The sequence below is a fragment of the Onychostoma macrolepis genome, chromosome 19 (assembly GCF_012432095.1).
Source record: "Onychostoma macrolepis isolate SWU-2019 chromosome 19, ASM1243209v1, whole genome shotgun sequence".
NCBI classification, from domain to species: Eukaryota; Metazoa; Chordata; class Actinopteri; order Cypriniformes; family Cyprinidae; genus Onychostoma; species Onychostoma macrolepis.
Genome location: NC_081173.1, coordinates 13,920,749 through 13,948,213, shown reverse-complemented (window position 1 = coordinate 13,948,213; position 27,465 = coordinate 13,920,749). Strand labels below are relative to the sequence as shown.

Below are 27,465 nucleotides of genomic sequence, written 5' to 3'. Positions count from 1 at the left end.
CTGGCTATGATTTCAATCAAAAATATATAAAAACTTTTATCCTAAAAAAATGTAGCATCAGAACGAGTCAGACAAAACTAAGATTCGATCAGAACATCGAAACATGAGGAGCTGAAATTCCAGGAGAACAGGACAACGTCGTAAAGATTCCTATCTCCGACTTCTGGAGCAAGCCTAACCAACAAGCCTCTTTCACAGAACAGCTCGCAACATTAAGACAAAAGAACATTTATTGATAAGTCCAACGCAGGAAGGAGATCGTCAAATTTGGGACAAATAATCAAGATTAATGGTCAAAGAGATGGCCATCACATGTGTTCCACAAGAGAAATCACGAGCTTCTTTAGATTGACTTTTCCCCCACACATAGAAGACAAAGACTGAGACTGAAATTCCTTTGTCCAAAGAACATGTCTTTTGGTCTCCACAGAAATACACAGAGACTTTATTTTTCATATGCACATAAAATCATCCTAAAAGGCCATTTCTAGGCATAACACTATATTATGTATGTAACCACACATTAGACTATCATGTTTTAAACACATATTATGTATGTCTTTTTAATAACTATTGAATGACTTTAAGGTTTATTCGTGTTTGGTATGTATGAGCTTGACAATTCTAGCTTGAAACGTTTCTTCCAATTGATTCTTTGTCAAATGTATCATATTCTGGTTATAGAAATCACATCCAAAATTATACTTTGCAAGAGTGTGTAAAATTCAGACCATGCTGATTTATGATGGAAGGAACAACCCTAGCTAAGAAAATAGCCTATCTAATTGGTCAAGACACAAGATGGGATGTGTCCAAAAAGCCGAGTTTAAAACCTCAGGATAGCATCAAATCTCTTTTTTTTTTCGTCCCTTCTTCCCTTCTCCTCTTCTTCTCGCCACCGCGTTTTGACGCTGTTTTAATGCTCTTTGAGCGTGCTCTGGCCTACAGGCCAGTTGCTACTTAACACCACGATGAGAGGAAAAACCACCTAGTCTCGTTACTCAATTTATTCTTTTATTGTAGTTTCTTTTCTTTCCGTTGAGTCTCGTGTTCAAAAGTTAAGTTTGCCGCAAAGTCCAGCTCCGACTGCACCCGCTTCAAACTTCAACCAGCAACTGACTCCAAGACCATCCTCAGCCAACGCCCAACCATTGGCTTCCCAAGACATCACTTTAAAGACTACTGAACTTCCAGCCAATCACCAACTCGGGAAAACCCCTTTCTTGCAACGACGACGACAGAAGGGAATCCTTGTAACCAAAGGCAACGCAAGTAAAACAACTCCAGATTCTAACTGAACTGCATTTAATATAAAATTTAGCCTCATTGAGAAACTCAATGCGAGGGTTAATTAAGTGATTGATGGTTTGTTGAAATGCCTTTAACTGAAAATTGAAAATTGAGTGTTTAATCTTATCATTATACATTACTGACACTCTATCCTCCAATTTGATACTGTTAAGTGCTTTGACACAATCTGTATTGTAAAAGCGCTATATAAATAAAGGTGACTTGACTTGACTTGACTTGTTCAGGTCTATGTGATGGCACATATTGCTATAAACTTGGGATTTCACTTTCTCATTCTCTAAACTCATCCTTTCTCTCTTTCTGCAATGTGTGAATGTGTGACTGCGTGTGTTCATGTGTTAGATTAGTTTATGTCTTAGGTTTATATAAATAAACTCGTATTTATATTGAAAAGAGAAGTATCTTGTGTTTTGTGCTTACAAGTTAATGTCTTAATCTGCCGATCTTGTTACTGTGCTTATTAATAGTGTTTTCACTATATTTTGGATTTTAATATCCAGTGCAGAGTTAATGTTATACGGCTCGTTCAGTGAATCGCTGCTGACTCCGTGATCAGCCACAGAACAGTGATTCTGTTCAAATTCCCTATAAAATCATAAATGATTCCCTTTGAGCTAAATTAAATTATATTTATGTATCAAACCCTACAAAAAAAAAAAATTGTATTAACTGATAGACCTATACTATCAATATACTATATGTGGCAATTTTATACAACAGAAAAAATAAAGGTTCTTTATTGGCATATATTGTTCCATGAAGAGCATCCATAGAAACTTTTCATTCCACAAAAGGTTCTTTATAGTGGAAAAAGTATTAAAATGCTAAAAAAAAAGAAAAAAGTGGAGAACTGTTCACTAAAAGGTTATTTGTGGCATTGCTGTGAAAACACCCTTTCGAAACCTTTATTTTTAATATGACTGGGAGCCAAAGCAGCAGCACAGCACACTATTACAGTTAATCTGTAAAAATACAAGAGATTTTATCCAAAGCGACTTACAAATGAGGAACTTTACAAGCAATTTATCATACAAGAGTCAACAATATTTGCAGCACAACAATACTGGGTTACAAGAGTAAGTACAGAAGCTAGAGCAGTATAAATGCAGAAAACAGAAAACAAAAAGACATTTTGTTTCAACAGCCAGGAATATACATTTATACTAATTAATTTAGTTTACAGTGTACCTGCAAGAGGGCTTTGAGGTAAACCAGCCACTGATGGACGTGAGCCATGGCGGCACCTGTCAGCCACAGATATGTGTAGGAAGGGGGCAGTAGGGAAGGACAGCTAAAGGCATGGCTGGATACCAGCCTCTTTTTACCTGTGCTGCTCACATATCCCGTCACACTTCAGCAGTAAGGCTTCAGTATTACAGACTGACACCCATAAGCCCCCCACTCCTGCTGCTGCTGCCATCAGTATGCAGGCACAGAGATCAGGAGGATGGCTGAAGGGTTTTAAATCATTCTTTTTAATGAACGGCCAACGTGATATGTGATATGCATTTGCTGATGCAATAAATACCTGCATATCATATCGCATAAAAAAAATTACAAAAATTATATATATATATATATATATATATATATAATTTAAATAGTGTATTCCATTAGCCATTTTACAAAACACAGATTCTAATGTCAAAACACAAGCATAATTTACGATATCACAGACGTGATGCATGTGCACAAGAGTATAGCGGATCTGGATATGCTGCGATTCAATGGTCCAAACAGAATGAGAAATATGTGAAACGGATGAAACAGAAGCATCTAATAAGCATATAATTATAAATAGGCTAGTGATCTGAGAGTTGAGACTACTTATGTGTACTAATGACTATTAATTAAGTTAATGTTCAGAATTATTAGTATGTTAATATGTATGCTGTGTAGGGGACATATATATATATATATTCAACAAGATCCTGTAATATTGTAAGTAATACAATAATGTATTTTTTCATAATACATTTATGCATCATTTCATTAGTGTGTGCTATAACTATAGTAAACGTGACTGTTAAAATTACATAATCAATTGATTGATTTTACTGTCAGATCAATTGCAGCAATGCATTTTACACACCTAGTTGAGAAAAAAAATCAAGTGAGGCAGTAAGAGGACATTCAAGTTTTTGTGTGTGTATAAGCGTGTTGCGCTTGAAGCTGGCGTGGGTTTACGCGTGCATGCATGGAAAAATATTCCATTAGGCCGAGTCATGGGGGCAGGGATCCTGCTTGTGCGCTGCAGCTAATGCACTGAGCCCCGATGCCCGGGGTGATACAGCTAGTCAATGTAATTCACGGTCACAGAGGAGCCTGGGAAAAGGAGGGGTTGTTTGCTGCCTGGTGCCTGCCAGCTTGCCTGCTTTGATCTGCTCCAAAGCTAACTCTGCCTTCTCGAAACAACTCTGCTCCACTGGCCCAGCGTCTTGCTGTGTCGCATGGAGTCACTCCCCCAGAAGCAGTGTGTACCTACAGAGCACCACCGCTGGGAGGAAGCCATGGCAGAAGCCATAATTGTTGTTGACTCTTGTGGCATTGTTTCCTTAAGGTGCTGTAATACTCAAGGACAGTGGCATTCTGTGGACTTACAAAATGAGCAGCCAAAATCCCCTCTTTGTGTCTGTTTTTAGCCCAATGTAAATGAATGTTTCAGTTCTATATGATTTACATGGGGTCCTAGTTAAAAACAAACATCATATATTAAAGGGATAGTTCACCCAAAAATGAAAATACTGTCATTAATTACTCACCCTCGTGTCATTCCAAGCCCGTAAGACCTTCATTCATCTTTGGAACACAAATTAAGATATTTTTGATGAAATCCGAGAGCTCTCTGACCCTCCATAGACAGCAAGGGTACTACCATGATCAAGACCCAGAAAGGTAGTAAGGACATCGTTAAAATAGTACATGTGACATAAGTGGTTCAACTGTTATTTTATAAAGCTACGAGAATACTTTTTGTGCACAAAGAAACAACTTTATTCAACAGTTTCGTCTCTTCCATGTCAGCCTTTTCATTTTTGGGTGAACTATCCCTTTCAATGTTCTTATAATTCTTATGTTTTTATTTACAAAGATGATATTTATGATAATAATATAACAATTACATTTATTTTATTCCTGTGATGTGAAGCTGAAATCGTCCAGTCTTTAGTGTCACAGGATCCTTCAGAAATCATTCTAATATGTTTTTGTTCTTGTCTCCTCAGACAAAATGCACTGCTATCATTTCCAGGGTTTTCATTTGGTACTCACCCCTGTAGTTTCTGATGAAAGTAAAAAAAAATTGTCTTTGCTCTTAAAAGGACCGTAAAAGCTTTGCTCCAGGACATACAGGGAGGTCATGGCAGCAGACTTTTGACCGAGATATGCAGGTGTAACTGCTGCTCCCTTAAACACATCACTTAACCTGCCTTAGCCTCTTTGAAAATAGAAATGAAAAATAAAGTGGCTGCTCTCATGAAGTGAATGTGATGTAAAGACTACTTCAAGTCAGATAGGTAAAGTTTAAACCCACATTTTAAACCTCAACATTTGAAGTGTTTCCCAAAACCAAAATCTTATGTATAGCTGTTGTTATATAACTTTCAACTCATTTAAAGTACAGTTTGTCTCTAACAAAAGCAGCATTTCTTTCAAAACGATGTATAAAGAGCAAGTAGGCAATAGGGTATTTTCAAGATAAAGAGTGTATGGAGGCCTTTTTCTATCTCAGAGTAAAAATAAATAACATAAATTGCGACTATATCTCACAATGTGACTAAATGCAACTTTGTTCCTCGTTACTGTGACTTTGTTTCTCCCAACCGCATCTGTTTCTCATAATGTGACTTCATATCTGTGACTTTCTCTTAAACTTTATCTCAATTACCTGAGGCAGAAACAGACAACCGTAAGCATGTGTGAGTAAATGGGGAAAATGAATAAACCTGACAAGTGACAGTAACAGTGTTCTTCAGTGTCTAAAGCATTTGTATGGAACAACAACAGCAACAAATGTTTCGGCTTCGAGAAATACCCTCCAGAGAACGTTAACAAATGTGAAGGACACGGATCCCTTGCAATCATGTTGAGTGTTTGACTGTGAGGAAAAATGTGTGTGATTGTAAGACGGGGAGATCATCACAACTGAGTGCTCATCATAACTGTTCCAGTTAGATCACTTGAAATCATAGACTGCGCTACTTACTGGTGTTCAGTCGCCGAAAGACCACCCCTGTGAAAGCTGTCCCACTGTGACTCAGCATCTATCCTAATCAAACAGCAATCAAACACACACACACACACATACACACAAACTCCCTCTCATCACTCTCACTCTCAACTGACAGAAAAGCCCAAAAGCTCGCAAAACAACAAGAAAGTAGCCCCAGGGGCCTTTTTTCTTAAAAAGTCTGGCAGGCACAGATAGAAAAGCAAAGCAAACCTTCTATCTGCGTTTGCTTCTGCGTCTGAACTAGGAAAACAGCTTTGAGTGGTTGGACAAGCTCCATGAATCTTGTTTTTTACCAATTCAGAATGGGCAACGAAGTGGCAAACTTTTGCCTCTCTTTCTGTTTCCAGAGCACACACCTTATCTTCCTTATTTGCCTTCTTGACAGGTTGAATTAGCTTCTGTGTGCAACCTTCCTGAAGGTGAGGTCCCATTAGTTCCATCATTGGCTATTCATGTAGGACCTCAGCTTCAATCAGCTGGCTGGTAAACAGAGCTGCCGCAATCCATATTGGGATTGACAGGCCCCTTGCCCCAGGAAGAAGGTCATGCTGGTTTTCTGGTTATTGTGTTTTCAGACCACACGCCTATGGGTGCCTGTTAGTAATAGGGTGTCTTTTTATATGACCTCAGCATTCTCGGCAATGCCGAGGCTGGAGGTAATAAATATAATCTCAGTTATGGTATACATCTGTCTTAGTGGCGCTATACTGCAGGTTGTATTGCTGCGCACTTCCCTGTAAATGAGAGGGTTGCGTAAGTGTTGTTCAGCCAAGCAAATCAAGCCAAAGACAAGTCACACTGGTAGAGTCTAGCCCTATACTAAACTTTACTTTGAAGTAGAAAGAATGGCTGCTATCTGAATCCATTTATCTCTCTGGTTTAATGGTAGGTTCAACATCTTGACAACTGCCATATCGAGGGGGGAAAAAAAGTGAAAACTATCCCCAGCTTTGTCTGTTAAGCTGCCTGGCAGCTAAAGTGTCTGAAGCAGGAGTAAATTGTGAAAAATCACATCCCTGACAGGTTGCTGTAAAGGAAAGTCTTGTTGGCTGGCTGTTCTGGATAAACGTGGTGACATTTCATTTCTGCCTTCAGAGCTTCATAGTCCTGTAGCCTTAGTCTCGGAGTCTATAAAAAAAAAAAAATACTAATAAAAAATGTGATGCTTAGGGTGGAGACTAGATTGACAATTCAAATGCATAAGCAAAGCAAACAAAAGTTTGCTTTTAACAAATTTAAATAAAAATAATATTTTCTTTAAAATTTCAGAAACGATGGAAAGGTGCTCTAAATCACCAAAGAAAATGGAATGGAATATATTAAAGGGGTGGTTGATTGCAATTTCACTTTTTTAACGTTAGTTAGTGTGTAATGTTGCTGTTTGAGCATAAACAATATCTGCAAAGTTGCAGCGCTGAAAGTTCAATGCAAACAGGGATATCGTCTTTTAAAATTCTGGAAGTTTAATGCCTACAAAAACGGCTGATAAGGGACTACAACGAACTACTTCCTGGGTCTGATACGTCACGGACCCAGATAAACCCCGCCCTCTGGAACATGTAAGGAAGGGGGCGAGGCCATGCTGTGCTGCATTAGAGAAGAGGAAGGTGCACGTAAAAATCTATTCATATATGAATCACGATTCTGTCTTCTAACGATTCTAATGGATTCACAAGTTTCAAAATCAATGTTCTAAAGCAGCGGTTCTTAATACTGTTCTTCACGTCGCCCAGCTCTGCATCTCTCTCTCTCTCTCTCTCTCTCTCATTCAGATCGTCAGATCAGCTCCAACAAACTGTTCCAATTATACATTTTCACATAGCAATGAGAAGCTATACATGGACGCGTGTGCGGTTGCAGTACTGTATTAAAGCTTTAATCAGAATAAAACCGTATATTAAAAGCTAACATAAGCAGTAGCATAATAACAGCGTATCTAAAAGTATGAGACAACAAACACACAAACAAACAAACAAACAAACATACCATTAAGAGGCATGCTTGCACAGGTTCTGCACGATCCTCTTCACTAATATCCTCTGCGTCTCAATCGGGCTCAAATTGATAAGCAATATAGACGACGCCATTGTTTACAATACAACCGGTGAACATGCCGCTGAGCTGAGGGGCGGGACATTTAGACGCACGCTCTGCGGTTTAGTGAATCACAACACACCGAGCCAGCTAACCAATCAGAGCCCATCACGTATTTCTGAGGGAGGGGCTTCACAAAAACAGGAAATAATCGAGGCGTTTGTCAGAGAAGGGACAGAGCGGTGTGGAATAAAGGTAAATTATATGAAAAATAATGCGTTTTTAAAAAAACGAAGCATGAACACATGTTAGACTGTACCCCATAAGCACAATCAAGCCTAGAAAAAAAAACAGTCAACCACCCCTTTAATTTAGGGATCAATTCTCACTTTTATCAAGTTGATTATTAGCATGCATATTATTTACCATATTGGCTGTTTATTAGTACTTCTAAAGCTTGAATGCCTTATTCTGTGTATGGCCATATTCTCGATCACTTAATCCTACCCCATAGCTAAACTTAACAACCACCCTACTAACTATTAATAAGCAGAAAAGTAGGAGTTTGTTGAGACAAAACATGGTTATTTGATAGTCAGAACTGGTCCCCAAAATAAACTGTGACCATGAAAACTACAGCAAATATCATTTTTGTGTTACCATTTGCCCCAACAGCAAAAGAAAAAGAAAAAAAATGCATGGTAGCATTGAGCTATGACTTTACAAATAGAGGAAAAATATACAGAGCGATTACGTTGGTCAGAAGACAGAATATATGAAAAGCATCACTAGATTTACGCTGTTAATAAATGTGGTAAGGCATCATCACAGTCTGTGAAAAGTGTCTATACAGAAGCAAAGCAAAGGAATGTTCCAGTACTAGAACATTGTTTTTAAGAAAAGAATGGAAAATACTACAACACATTGTGAAAACAGCTTCAGAAGTTGTTAAAAGCTCTACACTACTAGGGTATTATACACGGTATTATTAAAACTAATATAAGAAAAAAATATATAAATGTAACCCCCTTTAAAAAAAGAGTGTTAAAATTTGTTCCACTAGTCTTGTTCTGTGTGTACAGAGATCAGACCCTGAGAAGACAACATGCTGAACCAACCAGGCAGGCAGGCTCCGTCATTAGGATGGACCTAGACCCACTGGAGGTGGTGGGAGACTGCAGAATAATGTCCAAATTAATTTGAGCATCATGGACAACATCTTGCACTCCCTCCATGGAAAGCCTGTCAGAAGGAACAGTAGGCTGATCCAATAGCAGTGCAACATGGAGAACAACAGAATGTTGTTTGAGTGTACCAGCAAAAGAAATGTACAACCAAACTGCACAATGAATTGTATATTGAATGTGTGTTGTTGGTGCACTATACGTTTTGTTTAATGGTTATATTCCATTACTTTAACTCATCTAAACTCATACTGTATAAAAAGTTAATTCAAAATATTGATAAATACAATACCCTGACACTGAAATATTTGATTAACAACATTTTTGCAGCTAGACTTTAACGTACGCCTTTACAGGAATTGACTTTCAAAAAATAAGAAACAATCAGTGAAGTAAAACAAAGTGACAGCTAGTCCCAGTGTGCTTGAAAGAAGGAAAAAGAAGGCGAGACCTCAAGGGATATTTATATATTGAAAAACAAAGGAGATCAAATATTCGACTGCCTCAGTCCACAAGCCTATATACCGCATTCCCACTTACTAAATAGCCTAGTGGCTGTTTAAAACCTTGTCTCCATATCTCCATGTGGCTGTCAGTAACTGGCAGTATTAATTACCATGGAGCTCTCATAGGTGTATGAGACACAGTGTGCTTACGGCAACTACAGAGTGATCAACTCCTTTATAAACAACACATCTCTTCACCTGAAGAACCAACTCAGAAGACAAAGACATAAAAACCAACCAGCACCATTTTCATAGCAGAGCTGTTGCATAAACCAAAATGGAGGAATCTTCCATGACATCAATATTGCAAACCTGAGAGTTGGCGTATGTCACCAATGATGCTGCACAACAATGTCTTGAGGTTCCAGTGAATAATTCATCAGCCAACAACCGTTAGGCCGCCATTATCTATTTAAATCCCAGTGCAAACTCATCCCAAAGCCTGCATGTGGTGCTGTCATGGCCTGGTTAGAAAACAGGGAGGGAGGCCAAGGGAAAAGACAGGAAATTAAATGTTGAGCGAGACTGCAGCAGGACCATCTTGGGGCTGCTCCTTTTTATGATTTTTCCCATCTCTCCCTGCTTTCCTCAATCATTCATTCATCTACTTCAACATGTCATCCCTTCATTCCGAGTCACTGAGGCAATCGTTCTCCTTCTCAATCCATCTTTTTCCAACCAGCTCTTATGTTTCATCTCCTGCTTACTTCCCTTTGTTTCCACTTCCCCTTCTTTCTCTGATCTTTCCAATCATCCTTGTAAACAGCTGAGGAAGAACCTCCATAAAAGCTTTATAGCACAAGCTTGAGAAAACGAATCACAGTAAGCTACAGTGGGGTTGAAAAATCTGACACTACATTGAAATGACACTCTACACCTTTTCATACAGAAATAAAAAAAAACGCGTAATGCCACACAATCACAACAAATTTGATGTTTAATATACAGTTAATGAGATATAATAATGACATTTCACTGTGGGTGGGGCTACCCAGCCAATTCGATGTCTTCATTATTTATATGTATTTTATAAAAAGCATAGTTCTACCTTACGTATATTTACTTGCATGTGCATAGACACCAAAATGTGAAATACCGATGTAGTATGTAGTACAGCATCTAAGACATAAATCATTTGGGTATAAACACATTTACAGACATACAAATGCTTAAAAATCTTTATTTAATATGAATTTCTAATTTTAAGTGTGTGTGTGTGTGTGTGTGTGTGTGTGTGTGTGTGTGTGTGTGTGCGTGTGTGTGTGTGCGATGGTGTCCTGAATTTTTTTTTAAATCAAATGTAAATTCATGTCCAAGTCACATTTTCATGGTTAAATGAACATTACTTACATTATCATAAACAATCTAGATTTTTACATTAACAATGTAATCAACATTGTTTATTAAAGCCAAGTATAAATCTCATCAATTTAGTGTTTTTAAGCATTTCACATTTATTTCCAAAATAATAACTCAAAGCAGCAACAATTTATACAATATATTTTATTTGTGAACTTATGTTCAGCTATTCTTTTTAATAGTTAACTTTTAACTATTTTTGAATTTTTTTGGGTCATCAGTCATCAAAGCTCAGAAAATACTGGTCACAGAAATGGAGATTTACTTTAAATTACACCAAGCTGATTACTCACTAAAAACTCCCACAGACCATGTTTTCAGGCCATTTCAAGTCTTATTTTGACAAAGCAGAATGTTTATATCTAAGTGAGTTGTTTACTTAGTTTTTTTTATTAGTCTTCCCATTAACGGCATTATATCGTTCATTCAGACTAATTCGCAAATGCAGGAGGCAGGGTTTATCGCATGAACCAATCACAGCCAAACTTAACCAGTCATATTCAATCATATCACAATGGGGGCGAGAGAGTCGCGGACCCTTGCTGTAATTTGACCTGCTAGTGTCACTGTTGGACAATGTTTCTTTAGAAAAAACGAGTGATTTATACACTTTTTAATGTAATATATTATAAACAAATGCATATTTAATGTATAAAGGTTTAATTATATAAAGGATTCATGAAAAAAAAAACTTTATATAGCTGTAAATACATTAAAGGGGAGGTTGATTGCGATTTCACTTTTTTAAATGTTAGTTAGTGTGTAATGTTGCTGTTTGAGCATAAACAATCTGCAAAGTTATGACGCTGAAAGTTCAATGCAAATGGGGATCTCTCTTAATCCATCTCAATGTTTCTGTCTTTTAAAATTATGCCAATTTAATGCCTACAAAAATGGCTCATAGGGACTACAAGAGTTACTTCCCGGGTTTGTGACATCACAAACCCTGATAAACCCCACCCAAGGGAACATGCAATGAAGGGGGCGAGGCCATGTCGTGCTGCTTTAGACTTTTTATTGTTTTTTTACACACAACAAACATCCATTCATGAAAAAACACAGACAACAACAACAGACATCCTCTATATAATCCAGTACTTTAGAAAAAGAACACTGCCAAACATCAACAGCGCCCGGCTCGGCCCCATCAATTCGTGCCGCTGTACATTGATGAGACATAAACTTGGCTTAACCATATAATCGATTTGCAATAACAAGGATAAAGCAAAGTTTACAAGTGTCCATAGATTATTAACAGAATAGGACACACCCCAAACATATGAAAAGTACCTGCTAACGCAGTATTACAGAAATAGCAGTTGTAATTTGGTAATAGTTTCATTTTTAATCTTTTGCAAGAAGTTATTATACATGCTCTATGAATAACTTTGAAATGTATAAGACGATAAGCCAAGCTTTTAGAGGTTAAACTGAGGTTAGACCACACTCTCTCCCAAGTCGACAGATAAATTAAAGTCAGATCACTCCCGATTCCAAACAGATTTGACAGAAAAAGGCATTGTAATGTGATCAACAATTCCACCACACACCAAGAAAACAAATGGTCGACCAGAAAATGGCGCAATCCAATCCCGCACAGGATGAGATTTCCTTAAAGTAACTCTATATGCCAAACCACCCGAGTGCGCAATCCTTCTAAAAATCAAATTAAATAAATAAAGATATTAATGTCTGTTGTATAAAATAAAAGTAGCACAAAAAAAAAGGGAACGACAAACAACTTTGAACAAGAACCTGCCTAAAAAAAAAAAACCTGAGAAGTGTTTGGATAAGTGACCTATCCACCCCAACGCAAAACATGTCCCCAAAAAACCCCACATTGTCAAGAACTAGTAATCAAACCTTCTCTCTATTAGTTCCAAGAAAAGATTTCAAGGTTTACCAGTCACTAGACAAGTTTGCAGGATAAAACATCACAGCAAAAACTTAAATGTCTATGTCCACCTTGTTATTCTCCTCTCCAGGGTAGTTAAGATGCCTTCTTCTGTGGCAGTGAGCTGATAAAATCCTCCGCTTTCTGAGAAGAGTCGAACATCATCCGCTCACCGTTGTGCCGTAGTTTAATTAACGCCAGATAGATGAGACACGGCTGCGGACCCAATGCTGTCATCCTCCTAAGGACTGGGTTGAAGTTCCTTCTCCTGGCAGACGTGTCTGGACTGAAGTCAGGAAAAAACAGCAACGTGACATTATCCTGTGTACACTTCACCGGGTAAGCCTGCCGTGCACCCCTCAGAATCGCCGATCTGTCCTGTCATCTCAGCACACGAAAGATAAGAGTATGCGGCCACTCGGAATTACTTTTTCTTTCATCATAGACGCGATGAGCCCGCTCAATCTCAATATCACGGCCTTTCAGCGCAGGAATCCACTTGGAAAGATTAGCTCTGAGGAAGCCGGCTGCATCGGAGCCCTCCGCACCCTTCGGCAACCCCACCAGTCGTACGTTATTTCTCCTGCTCCTATCCTCAATATCCGTAATCTTCTCAGTGAGTTGCTCCAGCTGATTTCTTAAGTCCGTGACTGTCCTTCTATCCTCACGTGCAGCTGCTTGAACGGAATCGACCCGGTCCCGTGTCTGTTTCGCCGCAATGTCTAGCTTTTCAACTTTTCAATTGTTTGTCGCTTGTATGTCCATATGCAGGTCACGCAATGCCGGGGTCAATACAGAGTCTATCGAATCTCTTACTGTCATCCAACTGTCATCAAAACTGTTCCAAAACTGGCCACAACTGAATCCAAAGTACTTTGCAGCTCTTTAAGTGCTAGCTTGATACCATTAGCAATGGCGCCGTCGAGATCCTCTTTGGTGATGGTGGAATCTTTGAATTTTTTCTTTATTGGCGATTGCTCTATCACTCTTTTCCAATTGTCCTTGACCGTTGAAGTATTCATTTATGAATAGATAGAGAGTGGTTCGGAATTTACTATCAGGATTGTAGAATATTTGACACAGTGAGCAGAGTGAAGGACCGTGCGTGCGCTGCTGTCGAAGGGTCACGTGATCTCCCCTGTCTTCTAACAATTCTAATGTATTCACAAGTTTCAAAACCAATGCGGTTCTTAATCCTGTTACTCGCGTCCCCCTGCTCTGCACACGCTCTGCATCTCTCTCTCTCTCTCTCATTCAGATCATCAGCTCAGCTCCAACAATGAACTGTTCCAATTTTACAATTTATGTGACAGAGATATTTTTCACATAGCTGAGAAGCGTTAAGCATGGACGCGCATGCGGTTGCCATGCTATATTAAAGCTTTAATCAGGATAAAACCATATATTAAAAGCTAACATAAGCAGTAGCATTTGCAGATAACAGCGTATCTAAAAGTATGAGACAACAACAAACAAAAAACATACCATTAAGAGCCGTGCTTGCACAGGTTCTGTGCGATCCTCTTCACTAATAATCTTTGTCTCATCTGGGCTCAAATTGATAAGCAGTCTTGGGTAAGTTACTCAAAAAAAGTAATCCACTACAAATTACTTCTTTAAAATTATAATTTGATTACATTACTGATTACTGCATTTAAAAAGTAATCAGATTACTAATTATTTTACTTTCAAGTTACGAGTCACTAAAATGAACGAAAATGACACGAGAAATACAGTATATCTAAAGAAAGCTTGAAGTGTCTATTAAGTCATGTTTGAAAACAAATATACTCTGATAAAATAATACGTATGAAACCAACGCGAGGTACAGTTTTTCCTGAGCTCACCTATAATATGATCATGCCCACGCACATCGCACGCAATAAGACAATCAACCACGCGAAACCAAGCTTGAGACGCGCAAACATGTAAATGCTCATGTCACCTCTGTAGAAAGATTCAAGTTCATCTCGGCTACTTTTCATTTTTGGATGAAGACGCGCTGTGAGGAATAAGCCTTGAACTGTGATGCCGACGCGGTTTAATCCAGCGGATGATCTCATTCTGATGAGTCATTTATTTTCTACTTTATTAGTGTTACTGTGACATAAACTTGTACACATTCACTTGTTGAACTTTTCCCAAACTATAATGCCAGACTAAAATATGCTGAGTGCAACATTCTGAAATATAATAGGCAACCTTTCATTGCATCTAAATGTTGTAGGATTCATCTGCATTTTAGCTTGCATTCTCCACTGATTTTTTAAAGGGCATACTGACGTGCAAAACATGATTTTTACTTCATATTTTTTAACACTGCATTTGTAACTTAAGTAACGTAATTTTACGTTTACGATAGCCTATACCCAACTCTGTTGATAAGCAATATTGACAAAGCCATTGTTTACAATACAAACGGAGCACATGCTGCTGAGCTGAAGGGTGTGATGTTTCTGCACGCGCACTAGGCGGTTTAGTGAATCACAACCAACACACTGGGCCAGCTAACCAATCTGAGCCCATCATGTATTTCTGAGGGATTGGCTTAAAAAAAAAACAGGAAATCGTCAGCGCGTTTATAGGAGAAGGGACAGAGCGGTGTAGAATAAAGGTAAATTATGTGGAAAATATTGCACTTTTTAAAAAACAAACCATTAACACGTTAGCCTGCACAACATAAACAAAATCAAGCCAATCAACCACCCCTTTAAACTTCTTACGTTTAGATGCTATCAGTACGTCCATATTGTGCATTTCAGCATCTACTCAAACATTTAAAAAAAAGTAAATTGTTGTTCCTGCAAATGTTGTATGCCAATACCTACATATAAGAGCCAGCATAGTCTTTCTCAAATATAAAATATAAAATAAATCAACAGAATATCTGGTCACTTGTCATGTAAAAACATTAAATATAGCTTTTAGTTTTATTGCTTTACTATGTTGCGTCTGGTTAGGACATTCATGTAAATCATTTGTAATGTATTAAATTAGAAATTAATCAAAAACACAAGCATCTTCACTATGGTTTCAGATGTCTGAAACCAACTGTGTATTAAGCAGACGCCAGAGAGCCCTTTGGGACAGTTATAATCATATTTCTAAGCTGCAGTCTGAGATGCAGGTGAAAAAGGGTTCAGACCATGAGTGCAGGGCAGATCTCATAATAACAACATAATTAGAGCGATGAGCATATATCCTCTCATAAGTCTACTGATCTATGATTAAAACCATTAATAAAATCCGACCATTTGCAGAGCGAACAGAGAGAAGGTGTATAAAACCCCACACATGCATGTATACAAACACACATAATCACTCTCAATCTCCATAATTCAGTGAATGCAAATATCTTAATATGTTTAGAGTATGCAAAGCTTGTGCAACAACAACAACAATCACACACAGCCATGTTTCACTCTTGTTCTATATTCCCCACCCTTCTACGCTCTCTGCACTCGTTCTCCATTCACTTTGCTCTTCAGTTTTCCTCTGATGTGCCCGTTTCTCTGCGCTGTGCTTCAGGAGCACTGCAGTGCTCAGTTAGCCCAGCTATAGCCTGCTAGGTTTGCTCACAAGCGTCCGCTGCTTAGCTGGGACAGGTCGGTGGGGCGAAAAGGGCCGATGCAGAACCAGATCACAGAGAATATCAAAACGAATGGACAAAAATGTAATTTGTTTTCTCCATGCAGATACATTTGTGCCAATTATCCACTGCATCTTTAAGCTGCCAGCCATGTATCGATGTGCCCTGATGCATTGGACTCGTTTGATGCTTACTTTAAATCAGATCTTTCCACATATTACATCATTTTTTCCTCTAGCGGCTCATGTGTGTTTCGCTTTTCCTTTTTTTGGAATAGACAAATAGGTTTTGAAGACCATCAAAAATTTTGATAATATTCCGACTGTTGTATGTGATCATTCCCATTATGGATTATCCATTCAACTAATCGTCTCCTTTCTTTTTAACTTACCAGGGATCTCCGTTTACAGTCTTGGTTATTTATTTTTATGAATTTCCATATGGGAATCAAAACTATTTTATTCTGTATTTTCCTGACAGACCCTTACAACAGACCACCAGCATGATTATAATAATTACTTACCACTTAAACAATGCCTGCCAACTCCTCATGTGTCTATGAATGGCACTTAGTCATTGGCAAAGCTGATCAGAGCCATTCCCACCACCCAGAATAGCAAGTCTTAATCATACGGAAAAGCAACCACATCATCAGGCAAAATGGCAGCACCTTTCCTGCAAATGTTAACACTCTCTCACATACACACTTAAAAATAAAGTCAATGACAGATCCAAAACTGTTCTACAGCCTGACATCACAGTTCTATAAAGAACTTTTCATTCTCCATTTTCAAACTTGATGAATATAATATACTTAAAAAAATAAAATAAAATAAATAACAACTGGAAGATTTATATATATTATAATATACTATACTACTATACATAAGGAATAATTGACGACGGGCCGTTGGATTATTAGAAAAATAATGCACACCCGAGGCATTTTTCTAATAATTCAACGGACCGAAGTCAATTATTCCGCTTATACTACAGTTGCCACACCTCAAGACATCGATCAGATGATATATTTCAAGGCATTCGTCCGGTATTTCTACTTAAATCGCTATTGTGAGTAGGATTATTTCTTCCGCATCTCATCCAACGCCTCCGCTGCTAATTCCAAAACGTCATTTTAAACCTAGTAACGGAGGCTTGAGCCGTTGATAACAGACTAATGCAGTTAATACAGTTAATAAGTAAGTTATGAGAGAGAGAGAGAATTACCTCTGTGCGTCTCTCAATAGTGTTCGGCAGCAATGTCTCTAGTTATAGTGAAACTTAGTTCCTTTTGTTCACGAACAGTCATGTAGTTTTTAAGTCGTTTACTGATAAAATCATCAGAGTAGCGCTAACAACATTAGTGCGATGTATGTTAGTGTGTGTGCAAACTGTAACTGTTATGTATGTGCGGTCTGTGAGGGAGAGAGAGCGGGAGAGATAGAGTATGTGCTTTCCGTACATAATAAAGCGCAATTTTGTGGCAAAAACATGGACATGATCTGTCATTTTTATCCTTTTGTTTACTATATTTATTTGTTTGTCCAGTGTCGTTGTGGGTTTTGGTTATTGTGCTGTTGTAAGATCTTTGAAATAACAGAAATCATTTGACGAAGTGATATGGTCATGTAATGCGGTCAAGAGGTGCCTGGAAGTCAAGTCAAGTCAAGTCATCTTAATTTATATAGCGCTTTTAACAATACAGATTGTGTCAAAGCACTTAACAGCATCAAATTGGAGGATAGAGTGTCAGTAATGTATAACAATAAGATTAAACGCTCAATTGGAACTACGGTCGCCGTGCGTTTCCCTGAAAATAATTGCACACCATAGAACTTTCATCAGCCAATCAGATTCAAGCATTCAACGGCCCCGTAGTATAATATACTATAATATAATATAATATGCTTTTCACACACACACACACACACACACACACACTATCTATCTACCTACAGTAGGTCTCTTCCTTAACATTAAATAGCTATAAAAGCTATTAAATTAAAATAAATGGTAACACTTTACAATAAGGTGTCATTTATTAACATTAGTTAATGTATTAACTAACATGAACAAACAATGAACAATGCATTTATTACACTATTTATTCATCTTTGTTAATGTTAGTTAATGAAAATACAGTTGTTCATTGATAGTTCATGTTAGTTCAAAGTGCATTAAGTAATGTTAACAAACACAACTTGTGACTTTAATAATGCATTAGTAAATGCTAAAATTAACATGAACTAAGATTAATAAATGCTGTAGAAGTATTGTTCATTCTTAGTTCATGTTTACTTATGTTGTTAACTAATGTTAACTAATAAACCTTATTGTAAAGTGTTACCAAATAAATTTAATAAATTTAAACCGTAAATTTAATAATTTAAACAGTAAAGGGCAAGAGAATGTTCTGTAACATGCCTCATCTTAGGGAGCTCAAATAAAAACAGAGAATAGGAACCCTTTCATCTGCCATGTCATTTATTTTTAAACACCATATATGATCTTTGTATAGTCACACACATACATCTTATCTCTCAGCATGAGAAAACATCTGTTTTCCATCTTTTAGTTTAAAACAGACTAATTCACTGCACAGGGCGAGTTTCTAAGTGTCATTACAGTGTATATTTATGGACATATGGAAATACAGAATCATACCTGAAACAGAAAACTAATTAATACAGTAAATATTGCCTCCTCATTTCGGAAACTGTGTGCTTTCACACAGACACGTGCACACATCAGTGTTTCTCCTGCAGGAGAAGAGTTTCTTTGAAGGGGGAAGGGTGTGGTCTCAAAATCAAAGATGAATGATGGAACACAACACCAGAGGGGGTCACTCATACTTCATTCAATAAATAAAAAAAAAGTTAATTTTGCTGAAATACATAATACATGGAACAGGTTTCACCCTATATTGTTGATTGTTTATGTTGCTAAGGGTGTTGCACAGTGATACCCAGAACTGTTGGGTGAAGCAGTCAAAGCTTTATCGTGAATAAAACACAACTGCTGACCAATCAGAACCTAGGACTGGAACTAACCATTTTATATATAATATAACATAATATAATATCCACATATCTACATTCCACATACTTCATTAATAAGTCTGTATACGTGGCAATTTAAATGTATATCTCAGTCAGTGGGTCTCTTCAAAATACTTAGCAGGGAAAAGTTTGAAAACCCCTTCCCTATAGAACCATCTGATGCTTCAAATAACCCAGAAACCAACATGCTGATCTAAAGAACCTACAACTTTATCTCCAAAGAACCATATAGTGACTAAAAAAACCCATAGAGCTAAAAATATTTCCTGAGAAGTAGAGCATTCTTTACTGAACCTAATTATTTAAGCCAAAGAAAATGCTCTGAACATATAAGATCCTTTCTATATTCAGGACTGGCTCATAAAGCACTCAGATACCAGTAAACTCCTTTATTGATAAACAAAATATAAAATGGCCTTTTTATTATGGGATGCTCAATATGTTTCACTGTGTGTCAGACTTAAAGTGATGTTATATGGCACGAGTGCGGATCACTCCATCGAACATAAATTTTTAAACAAATTTGAGTAATTGGCACGTAAAATGGACCTTGCGCTCTCCCCAGATGTTTTAATTCCCATTTACACATGGTTAACAGCAGGTGTGCTTTTTTCCATTTCAACTAACATTATTACTCACAATATGGTCACTTTCACAAATAAAAAAATTAAAGGGATAGTTCATCCAAAAATGAAAATTCTGTCATTAATTACTCACCCTCATGTTGTTCCAAACCCCTAAGACCTTCATTTATCTTTGGAACACAAATTAAGATATTTTTGATGAAATCTGAGAGCTTTCTGACCCTCTATAGACAGCAAGGGTACTAAAACGGTCAAGGCCCAGAAACGTACCAAGAACATCAACAAAATAGTCCATGTGACATCAGTGGTTCAACCATAATTTGAAGCTACAAGAATACTTTTTGTGCGCAAAAAATTAAAATGATGACTTTATTCAACAATTCTCCTCCACCTCACCCCTAGCACCATTTTCAGTATCATGATGCATGCACTGTGTGTGCAGATCAAAGCAAGCGCATATGTCGTGGTATTCTCCAAAATGGCCCTAGGGTGACGCAGAGAAGAAGTATAGCTGAATAAAGTTGCTATTCTAGTTGTTTTGTTTTTTTTTCAAAAAGTATTCTTGTAGTTTCATAAAATTACGGTTGAACCACTGACATCACATGGACTATTTTTGGTTGACATTCTTGGTACATTTCTAGACCTTGAATGTGGTAGGGTCCTTTCTGTCTATGGAGGGTCAGAGAGCTCTCGGATTTCATCAATAATATCTTAATTTGAGTTCTGAAGATAAATGAAGTTCTTACGAGTTTGGAATAACATGAGGGTGAGTAATTAATGACAGAGTTTTCATTTTTAAGTGAACTATCCCTTTAAGTCAGAGCCACCTCTGAATAGTTCATTCTGCTCGTAAATAAGGCCCAATGTTTAAATCCAGAGCCTCATTGCAGAGAATCTTCATAATCAGTGTGTCTGGATACAGCTACGGCGTTGTGCTCAAGTTAAATCAAGAGGAATCAGGAGCTAGAGGAGGAATCTCAGAAGGGATAACTACTCTCTGAATCCGAGTAAAGATGAGGTCTTACATGAATATGTGTGAAAATGCTGAAGGAACTGTTCTGTGCCTTGAGAGCACGAGGGACTGTCTGTTTAGCTACTACAAACTTCACAGTGGTGGTCAAAATAAAAATGGACAGGCAGATAGCCTGCAGTGTAAGTCCCCAAAGGCTTCCTTTATAAATAGGCAGGGCAGTAGTGTTAAGGCAATGGTCTATTGCTGAGGGAGGAAAAGTCAACAGCAAAGACATTGCTTGCTCCGCACCAGTCTCAAACCTAAATGAAACCCTTTTGCTCTCATTCGCCTATAATAGAATGAACTTTAATTAGCAAGTAACTTGAAAAATGGAAGGATTCCAACATAACCTCAGTGATGCCGAAAAAAAAATCCCACCCGCCAGACTTTAACATTAGATAAAACACATAATCGTGTACTCATAAATACGTTCCATTATCTCAGGCTTTTTTTGACAATGAAAAGAATTAAACGGATTTGGAGGATATAAATAACCAAAGCGTTTATCTTGGCATAATTAGCTCTGATCCCTTTTTTCCTTCCCAACAATTAGGTATATCTTCTCTTTCCCCCCAAGCAAAAGCCTCTATGCCAGCGGAACGAAATGAATCAAACACAGCAGTTCACGTGTCATTTTTCTAAATAAGGGCGAAATATAATTGAGTCAATGAGCAGTTAGTTAACCTACTTATTCAATTCGACTCTGCTCGAGCTGCAGAAACTACACAGCACACTTGCAAGCCAGTAACATCAAGTCATCAAACAACAGATCAATGCAAATGATCTCGTGACACGTTTATCATATTGTGACCCACTTCTCTTGTATTTAAACTGTATGTACCCGTGATATGGAAAACAGAGCGAGTCACATCGAGAAGAATCAATATTAAATGCTTAGTGAGCATTTGCCTTGAAGACCCTGAAAAACACACCCTTATCATCCTAAGCCTTTTTCAGATCCTATATCAAATGAGTTCATTAACTCTCCACTTACAAGGCCCACGGCTTTCGTGCAACAAACTGGGCGAGGAGACTAATTTTAATCAATACCTTCTCACAGAATTACATGATTTGATCCACATATGCATATGGCATTTTTATGACAAAACCACTAACCTACAGTTCAAAAGCCTTCACATGATGTGCTTTGGCAGTCTAGCTCAATCTGCGGACCTTTAACATCTACCTCAGACTATAACCGGTGAGTGTGATGCCGTTTAGCGCATCCCTGTCCAGGACATGCTCTGCGACAAACAGTCAATTATTCATTAACTTAAGTTGCTCCAAGGTTCAGAGGTCCCTGAACATCCCCCCAAAGTGCTTAGATTCGTAACGGCTCCAGAGCTCCGTGACAAAACTTCTAAGTGCTGTCAAGTTGTCACAGCTGCAAAGGTCTCATGAGATGAAGCAAGGCAGGTGGGTTGATTTAGTACAGGTGTTCAAGATGACCCACTAGTCATCTCAAAAAATTATAACAGGGGAAGGATATCTTGTCATGCAGGACCAGGATGTGCTTCCAACATATCCTGTAAGGCATAACCCATACCCCTAATATCAAAAACATGTTTATTATGTGAGTAGAGCATCTTAAGAGGTAAGTCCATGTGCGCTGTGACAGCTTCCAATTGATATTTGAATATTATATCCAGCTCTTAACTTACAGGACTCAAGAAAACCACGCAATTCATGCAATGCATTAAAGGCGCATCCGCGTTCTGCTTACCTTGCGTTTAAGTTAGCAGGTCAGACTCGCATTCCCGTACTGATAACAGCTATTCAATATTCCTCCGGGCCGAGGGTTCGTGGCGCGTGCGGACTGTCCGTTACTCGCCGCTGTCTGAGATCCTGACAGCAGCGCTCAGGATTCCCTCTGTCCCAGCCTCGCGTTTCCATTGGTCCGCGGAACTCCCCGCAGCACCTCACTGGGAGGAGGGGCAGAGAGATGCGCTCGCACACGAGACAACATGCAAATACATCCGAAGAACGAATCTGCTTCTTAATGAATGAATATACTGTTGTTACTGTGGTTTAGGAAGGGATAAAAGTGATGGAATAAAATCAACGCGTGCGACACCATGTCAGGACTGATGCGGGATCCATGGAGCAACGGATCTCCAGTGTTTTGAAACAAAGGAGCACTGCTGCTATTTTGTTCTAGTTGTTCTGTGATATTCACATGTGGTGACGCATCAGCAGTTATTGCAAGATTTAATAGCTGTTTCATACAATACAGTGCACCATTATAGGCAATTTTCCGTGGAATCAATAAGTTCAGGTATTTTTTCTGTCAAAACAAATTACCGGTACTAATAAATAAATAAATAGATAATTGTAGCGCTATTATGGTGAGCCGTTGTTATTTCTGGTTGTTAACAAGGCAGATACACGTCAACACTCAGTATACAAAACCTGACTATTAATATTACAAAGGGAACTAAAAGTGATAGGCCTAACAAAAGCTACAGCAAATAAAAAAGGAACATTTATTCATGCCGAAGTGCATGTTGGGAAGCGTCCACCTTGTACTGTGGAAATCACGTTGGTATATTTATTTATTTATTTTATTCAATTCAATTCAATTCAAGTTTATTTATATAGCGCTTTTTACATACAATCGTTGCAAAGCAGCTTTACAGGAAATTAAGTTTCTACTATATATATATATATATATATGCATACACACAAGCACACATGCACATATATATACATACATATACACATACACACATATTATGTGTTGTCTGAGGGTTGGCATCCTCCTTTAAATATATTAACCATGGTTTTATTGTAGTAAAAGTGTGGAAACCATCTTTTTTGGCGTATTATATAACCATAGTTGTACTACAAATACCACTTGGTCTTATTTGTGGTAAAACCATGGCGTTAACTCAAAAATGAGAATTTGTACATGAGTTATAGATGAGTTTGTTTTTTAATCGGAAAAGATTTGGAGAAAATTGAGGATCCAGAGGATCCATTGGTGAGCAAATAATGTAATGCTCCAGATCTGTTCAGATGAAGAAACAAACTTATCTACATCTTGGATGGCCTGAGGATAAATACATTTTTAGTAAATTTTCATTTTTTGGGTGAACTGTTCCTTTAAGGCTAACACTTTCTTAAAGGCATGCAAAATGAATGGTTTATTTCTGTTTATTTATTTATTTTCCACACTTTAGTCATTCATTAAAACACAGAAAACTAATCACTGGACTTAATTTTATGCTTTCAGCCTTGTGGTTCCATAGTGTCACTAACACATTGTCACCATCCATTTAATATTCCAAAAAAAAAAAATGAATATCACGCTTTTGGGGTTTCTTTTTTATCTGGCTCAGGCACCGTTTTGGCAGGCATGAGTGTTATTTTCACAGCCTCTGGTGTCAACTCAGACTCTGTGCAAATGAATGCAGCGTAACTTTGCAGACTTTGCACACACATTAGTAAGCCGGCCTGCGGGAATATGACTTCTTCAAAAACTGCATAAAACATGCATGGCTCTTCAAATCAAAGTCTAAACTGCTACATTTCCATGGGAACAATTACACAAAGGCTCAAAGGAGGATACTATAGGTGTGAAGTCCTGTTTCTGCTGCATGGGATGATTTAATTATGTTCAGCACCTTGGCCAGCGACTGCAAGAAAAATTACAAAGCAACTGTGTTGCAGCAGATCTCAGATCAGCTGAAGCGCTCTAATTAAAGAGCAAGACCCATTGACGTACACTGATAAAACACTCAATGCAAATCTAACAGCCAACAGTGATGTCATTGTAATATTTGCATAGAAAATAGTGACTGGGTGGCATGGTTTTGAAACACTATAAGCCTTATTTATTTGATACAGTAAAACATTAATAATGTGAAACAATACTACAATTTAAAATAACTGTTTTCCATTTTATTATGTAATTTTTTCCTGTAATGGCAAAGCTGAATTTTCAGCAGCCATTACTTCCGTGTCACATGGTCCTTCAGCAATCATTCTAATATGCTGATTTGCTGCTCTAGAATCTTTTCTTATTATCATCAATATTGAAAACAGCTGCTCATGCATTTATTTATTTGTGTGTATGTGTGTGTGTGTGTGTGTGTGTGTGTGTGTGTGTGTTATGTGGAAACATGGGAATTTTTAAAGGGATACTTAAATGTTTTTTAATAAATGAGATGGGGGGAAAAAAGTAAAAGTATTTACTGTCACATTTGATCTATTTAATATAGACCATGGTTTTATAGCATATGAATATTGATATTACATCATGATAAAAATGATATAAAATGATTATTATATTATATTATTCAAGTACCCATTTACACACACACACACACATACATACATATACACACACTAGTCAACATCTGAAGTGGATCAAAACCTTTCATCAAAGTTGTCCTAAAACCAAAACCAAATACCCTATATATATATATACACACATATATATATATACACACACACACACACACTAAATGAGACCTTAGCATTATACTTTGTACATCTCAAAGATCTACTCTATCTCTAAAATCTACTCTGATAAATAATTTAGTTTATGCATTTACAAAAATCTTGCAAAAAATATATTATATCCCATTGTAAAAACTTCATTAAGCACACTTCCCTTATGAATCTCTGATGTAAGTTTCAGCAACAGTGCTGGAAGCAGTGCAGCCTCAATATTATGGTAAGATTTTTGCATCATTCTTTCTGTACAGATTCAATTAAGCACCTGAGAGACAGTCCCCTGCCACTATGCACTATAATTGTAGATGACAGTGATATAAGCTATGGATGAAAGTGGTGATTTGTGATGGGTGAAACACATCTGGTGGAGGGTAATTTTAGTACATTGAAGTAAATGATCGTTTAGAAACGTATTGTGCGATATTGACTTTAATTTCTCCTTTAGACACGGGTTCTTAGTTAAATATGATAGAGAGGGGATAGAGCAGGCCTATAATTACAGGAGAAGCCACATTTACTATTACATGGTTGAGTAATGACTGCTTAGTGTCTGATGTGGTAATAACATAAAGAGCCTTCAACCTTACACCACAGCTCCACACTTTCATAATGCATGTTTCATCAATCAGCACAATTTAGAGCGTGAACATCTCACAGATTGTTTCTAAATCACAGTCAGGCTCGTATGGCACCGGTAAGCTCAAAGCTATTTCATGATTCATAAACTTGGTTATATTTTCATATCATGCTCACATGTTTGTTTCATGCATTCATAAATTGCACACTCTGGGACAGGCAGCAGGGACATTGATATTTTCTCAAGCTATCACATGGTCTTGTGATACACAATGCACATCACAACACGTCTCCATCACACAGTGTGTCCTGGCAATTGCAGGACAGAAGAAAACCGAAATCAAATTTCCACTGAGGCTTGTGTCAAATCACAGCTAAAGGTCACTTCTGAATTTAGTGTGCGGTCACAGCCTCCACCTCCCATGTGTAGACTGAATCAGAGGACATGAAAAATGTGATGGTGACTGAATCCCAGAAATGTGCCCCCACACAGCTGTTCTCTGCCTCTCTCGCCTGGGCCTGAATGATTCTCCAAGAAGATCAGTTAACTCATATTAGTAGTTAATGTATTCGTTTACCCAAGTCACCATTTACTCACCCTCATGTTGTTCCAAACCTGTGAGAAAATTTTAATAATGTACTGGCCATTCTTTTCCAAATAATTATCATCAATAGAGAAATGGGGGACTAGAGTTTTCAAGCTTCAAAACTCATGAATTGTTCAAATACCAAGTCATCTTAAGTCAAATGGAGGACAAATGAGGGCTCGTTTAGTCCAATTTGTAAATAAATCATTGTAAGAAGTTCTAACTCAAACAAAACAAAACAAAAAGACACAAAAACACAAAATAAAACAAAACAGCAAGCAAAAAAAACAACAAACAAAAGAATTTAAAAAATGTATTTCAGTGAAGTACTTTTTCTGTGAATAAAGTACATTTCAGGCATCAGAAGACTTTGAATATAGTGCATAATATGGACCATGTTTATGATGTTTTTCGTAATTTTGGAGCTTGACAGCCCCAGCTCTGATTCACTTTCATCACATTGTAAAAAGGCCAGGATATTCTTCAAAAATGTAAATAAAGTCATATGAGTTTGGAACAACATAAGAAGCAGTGAATAATTACATAATGCTCTGTTAACAATTAGTTTATATAATAAAATTATATTTATGTTAGCAATAAAATGTATTAAGCATAAGCAGAGTATTCGTTATGACACTGTTAATACCTAATATTACTAAATCATGTAATAAATAATGTGTCCCAGGATAATTGTTGGTTATCATAAATGTTGGCACCTTTTACTGCTCAAAGCAAACATTTATGAGCATATTAACAATCCTACACCGAGAGCTCTGCTTGTCAGGGTGATTCACTGACAATTTAACCAGCTTTTAGAAATGCTTTCTTGCCTGTAACCTGCCGGCAGATTAAACAGAAGTCTTTATGTCAGTAACCTATCAGCATATTGACAGTTTTTATGGTGCAGCACTGATTGGAATGGTTCACTGGAAAACTGTTTCTGTTTTCTGTGATGCTGAGTACAAGGAAAAGACGACCGTGGGGAATAAACACTGAGGTTGTTAGTTGATATAAAAAAATGGAAGGACTCAAGAAATAAAGCGCTAATATTTCAGAGGGTAATCTAGGAATTAGTTCATCA

The 27,465-nt window shown here is 37.5% G+C and overlaps 1 protein-coding gene across 4 annotated transcripts in view; it reads right to left on the bottom strand.

Moving 5' to 3' along the window:
* dlgap3 (discs, large (Drosophila) homolog-associated protein 3) overlaps positions 1–27,465 on the bottom strand; it is a 200,952-nt gene that overhangs the window by 161,139 nt on the left and 12,348 nt on the right. The window contains exon 1 of one of the 4 annotated variants that reach the window (XM_058754476.1): positions 22,487–22,503. The exons of 2 other annotated variants lie outside the window; for them this stretch is intronic. The gene's annotated coding sequence lies outside the window, so the exon portion shown is untranslated. Of the gene's footprint in view, positions 1–22,486; positions 22,504–27,465 lie in introns of those variants that run through there. One more of the 4 variants, XM_058754479.1, reaches the window with a different exon arrangement.